We start from the raw sequence: 5,322 nt of genomic DNA on the forward strand, positions 1-5,322 counted from the left end.
CCTTGTGATATTTGCATTCTTACTTCTTGTCATATGCTAACGAAGTTAAGTAGAACCTCCCAAGTCACATAGTTCTTCCTTTGTTTTAACTATGCAGAGATTCTGTGGCCTCTCCCTTCTTGTCATATGTTAATGAAGTTGAGTAGAAACCTTTAATAAGATGATTTGTCTTTATTCAAGTCATTTAATCTTCTTATCATACTGTAAAACCAAAAATATGTCTTTTGTTTATGCTATTTCCCCCTATTGTCTATGCTACTTCCCCCTGGACAACCCTGTACAGACATTATAAAATGAAGCTGATTTTGTGCTTTGGTGCTGGCTGCAGCCATGAGCCCAGTCAGCCCTCCTGATCCCATCTTTTGTTTCCGTGTCTTCTCTTGTGCTGTATTTTTCTAAGGCCCCACCAATTCCACTCTGGTTTGTTCCCCTTCCCTATGCTGGTTCCCAACAAGTTAGGAGTTGAAATTATGTTTTTTCATACAGTTATCTAGTTATTCTAGAGTCATTTGTTAAAAACATTCCTTTCCCCACTGAATGTTTCAGTACCTTTATGAATAATCAAGTGATAATATATATATATATATGTGATGTGGGTCTATTTATATATTCTCTATTCTGTTCATTTGATCTATTTGTCTACCCTATTTCTCACTGCCTAGATTATGGTAGTTTTATTATTTCTTTAAATCAGGTTGGCTTGGCACCTGTGGTTCAAGCAGCTAAAGCGCCAGCCACATACATCTGAGCTGGCAGGTTCAAATCCAGCCTGGGCCCACCAAGCAACAATGATGGCTACAACAACAACACCAAAAAAAAAAAAAAAAAAAAAAAATACACGGGCATTGTGGCAGGCACCTGTAGTCCCAGCTACTTGGGAGGCAGAGACAGGAGACTTGCTTAAGCCCAGGAGTTGGAGGCTGCTGTGAGCTGTGATGCTATGGCACTCTACCCAGAGTGACAGTTTGAGGCTCTGTCTCAAATAAATAAATAAATAGATAGATAAATGAATAAATAAATCAGGTAGAGTAAGCTGGGCGTGGTGGCTCATGCCTATAATCCTAGCACTTTGGGAGGCCAACCCATGTATTGCTTCAGCTAAAGAGTTTGAGACCAGCCTAAGCAAGAGCAACACCCCATCTCTAAAAAAATAGCCTGGCATTGTGGTGAGCACCTGTAGTCCCAGCTACTTTAGAACCTTAAGCCCAAGAGTTTGAGGTTGCTGTGAGCTATGACGCCATAGCACTCTATCGAAAGTGATAAAGTGAGACTTTGTCTCAAAAAAAAAAAAAAAAAAAGAAAGAAAAGAAAAAGAAAACTAGCTAGGCTTGGTGCCTGGTGCCTGTAGTTCCAGCTACTGGGGAGGTTGAGATAAGAGGATTGCTTGAGTCCAGGAGTTTGAGGTTGCTGTGAGCTCTGAGGCAACAGTCTACTCAGGGTTACTGAGTGAGACCTGTCTAAATAAATAAATAAACAAAATAAAAAATAAATCAGGTTAGAGTAAATCTTTTATATTCTTCAAAACTATTTTGGTTTTTCACATGAATTACTTTTTCCTTATCTTTCCATATAAATTTAAAAATAAATATATCAGTTTCTACAAAAATGCCTGCTTGGATTTTGATTACAATAGCATTGTATCAATAGATGAACTAAATCTCTATGAGTTTTCTGCTGCTGCCATAACAAAATACCACAGACTGGGTGGCTTAAACAATACAGATTTATTTGCTCACAGTTCTGGAGGCCAGAAGGCCAAGGTCAAGGTGTTAGCAGGTTTGGTCTCTTCTGAAGCCTCTCTCCTTAGCTTGCAAATGTCTGCCTTCTCCCTGAGTCTGTGTGCTGTCTGTGCCCTAATTTTCTCTACTTATAAGAACACGAGTCATATTAGACTAATGCCTGCCCATAAGACCTCATTCTATGGTCATATTCTGAGGTACTGGGGATTAGGACCTCTATGTATGAATTTGGGGGCGGGACACAATTTAGTGTATCACAATGTCTTAACAACATTAAAATTTTTGATCTTTAACTATGGTATACTTTTTGTTTATTAGGATATTTAGGTTAACTATAATTTCTCTCAGTTCTTTATAGTTTTCAGTGTATAGGTCTTACATTCTGATAATTTATATGTAAATATTTATATTTAATGTTTTGAGTACTACCATTAATAGTATTTTTTCAAATTCAATTCCCAGTTGCTAAAACATAGAAATTCAATACATTTTTTTTTTTTTTCTTTCTTTTTTGGAGAGGCAGAGTCTCACTTTCTGGCCCTCGGTAGAGTGCCGTGGCCTCACACAGCTCACAGCAACCTCCAACTTCTGGGCTTAAGCGATTCTCTTGCCTCAGCCTCCCAAGTAGCTGGGACTACAGGCACACGCCACAATGCCCAGCTATTTTTTGGTTGCAGTTTGGCTGGGGCCAGGTTTGAACTGGCCACCCTTGGTATATGGGGCCGGCGCCTTACCGACTGAGCCACAGGCGCCGCCCGAAATTCAATACATTTTTAAATGTTGGCTTTGTAAAGTGATACTTGCTAAACTCACTTATGGTTGTAGTTTGTGGCTTTTGGGGGTGTGTGACTTCCTTAGGATTGTCTATGCCCATAATCATACTGTTTTTGGGTAAATATTGTTTTATGTCTTTATTAACAATTTGCTGTTTTGATTTTGTTTTCCTTCCTTGCCTTTTTGCACTCTCTATGATTTCTGTATAATGTGGAGTAGTTTTGGTAAGAACAGACATTCTTATCTTCTTTCAGGTCTCAGGGGGAAAGTACAGGCAGTCCCCTAGGTTACAAATGAGTCTGTAGGTTTGTTCTTAAGTTGAATTTGTGTGTAACTTGGAACAGGTACATTTACCTATTACCTGTGATAGCCTCTATTCATAAGTGCAAGTTGTATGCAAGTCAGATGTTTGGAACTTGGGATCTGCCTGTATTCGATTTTTTACCGTTAAATAGCTGTATGTTTTTCATAGATTCCCTCTGTAAAGCTCCTTCCTGTACTACTTTGATGAATTTTTATTATAATGTTGAATTATGTCAAATTAACTTTTTGTATCTACTGAGATGATCATTTGATTTTTATTCTTTATTCTCTTTTTTTTTTGAGACAGAGCCTCAAGCTGTCACACTGGGTAGAGTGCTGTGGCATCACAGCTCACAGCAACCTCCAATTCCTGGGCTCAAGTGATTCTCCTGCCTTCACCTCCCAAGTAGCTGGGACTATAGGTGCCCTCCACAATTCCTGGCTATTTTTTTTGGTTGTAGCTGTCATTGTTGTTTGGCAGGCCCAGGCTGGATTTGAACACCCCAGCTCAGTTGTATGTGGCTGGCGACTTAGCTGCTTGAGCCACAGGGGCCGAGCCTCTTTATTCTCTTAATGTGATGAAATAATTTGATTGATTTTTGAATGGTAAAGCAACTTTATATCCTTGGTACAAAACCTACTTGATCATGTGTTATTATTCTTTTTTTTTTTTTTTTTTTTTTTTTGTGTGTGTGTGTTTTTTTTGGCCAGGGCTGGGTTTGAACCCACTACCTCTGGCATATGGGACCGGCGCCCTACTCCTTGAGCCACAGGCGCCACCCCATGTGTTATTATTCTTTTCTGGATTTCATTTACTCACATTTTGTGAGAATTATGGTTTATAATTTTCTTTTCTTGTAATGTCTCTGTCAACTTATAAGGTCAGGATTATAGCTTTTCTTTTTTCACTTAGAAATACACATTTAAGATTCTTCTGTGTCCTTTTTGTAGCTTGATAGCTCATTTCCTTCCTTAAAAGCGGGGTGCCCGCAGCCCGAGTCTGAGGTTGCAGTGAGCTACCACGCCCACTGCACTCTGCTCAGGGGCATAGGGTGGGACCCTGTCTCAACAACAACAACAACAAAAATTCTTTTTCTTTCTAGGGGCTTATTAACTTTATTAATCTTTTCAAAGGAAAAACTGTTGGTGTTATTTCTCTGCTTTATATTTCAATGTGATCAAAGAGCATCCTGTGTATAATTTTGTTTCTTTGAAGCTTACAGAGATTTGATTTTATGGCCCAGAACATGGTTCCTTTTGGTGAATGTTCTATATGTACTTGAAAAGAATGTGTTTTCTGCTATGCTTGGTTGATACATTCACTTAACGACACGTAGGTCAAGTTTATTGGTAAGAGTTATTTGAATTTTCCAGATATTTACTGTTTTTCTGTCTATTTGTTCCATCATTTACTGAGAGAGGAAAGCTGAAATCTCTAGGTGTAAGTGTGCGCTTAGTCAGGTTTTGCTCCATTTTGAAGCTCTGTTGTTAGACGCATACACATTGAATATTGTTGTATCCTTTAAATAAATCGGCCCATTGATCACTACCAAGTGTCTTCTTTATTTTCAGTGATCTCTCCGGTTTTGATTCTATTTTGTCTGATATTAATATAGCCACACTAGCTGAGACATGTATACATCTGCTTGTCCATCTTCTATCTTCTTACCTCCAAATATCTATATCTTTGTATTTCAACTGTACCTCTTTTAATTATATATTTTTCCCCTTTTATCTAGTTTGACAAGCTCTGACTTTCAGCTGTTATGTGTATCCACTTACATTTAATGCAATTATTCATATTTCCAGGTGTAAATCTACTATTTTGCTATTTGTTTTCTGTTTGACCCCTATGTTCTTTGCTCCTGCTTTTCTAGCTTCTTTTGGATTACTCAAGTACTTTTATTATTTCTTTTTTTTTTTTTTATTATGTTAAACAAAAAATATGGAACGCTTCACGAATTTGCGTGTCATCCTTGCGCAGGGGCCATGCTAATCTTCTCTGTATCGTTCCAATTTTAGTATATGTGCTGCCGAAGCGAGCACTTCTTTTGTTTTTTTGAGACAGAGTCTCTGTCACCCTGGATAGAGTGCTGGGGGATATAGCTCACAGCAACCTCAAACTCTTAGGCTCAAGCAATCCTCCTGCCTCAGCCTCCTGAGTAGCTGGGACGATAGGTGCTGGCCATAAACCTAGCTATTTTTAATACACAAGGGTCTTGCTCTTGCTCACACTGGTCTTAAACGCCTGAGCTCAGGCCTGTCTTGGCCTCCCAGAGTGCTACGATTATAGGCCTGAGCCACCATGCCCAACCTATTATTCTATTTTTTCTCCTCTATTAACATTTAGATGCACTACTTTATTTACTTATTTAATTTTTAGTAGCTAGGCATTGCAATGTGTCCTGTTTATGTTACTCTGTTTTAAATTAACATTACGCCACTTTATGTTTAATATAGACCCTTACAACAGTATATTACCATTTATCTTACTTTTTCTTTGTGC

General features: G+C 38.4%; 1 non-coding gene across 1 annotated transcript; it reads right to left on the reverse strand.

Moving 5' to 3' along the window:
* Positions 1-4,755: 4,755 nt before the first annotated feature.
* On the reverse strand, positions 4,756-4,862 carry LOC128586863 (U6 spliceosomal RNA). Its single transcript, XR_008380322.1, has one exon. It is a non-coding gene; the product is annotated as a U6 spliceosomal RNA (small nuclear RNA).
* Positions 4,863-5,322: the final 460 nt, after the last annotated feature.

Source organism: Nycticebus coucang, chromosome 5 (genome assembly GCF_027406575.1).
Source record: "Nycticebus coucang isolate mNycCou1 chromosome 5, mNycCou1.pri, whole genome shotgun sequence".
Classification (NCBI taxonomy): Eukaryota; Metazoa; Chordata; class Mammalia; order Primates; family Lorisidae; genus Nycticebus; species Nycticebus coucang.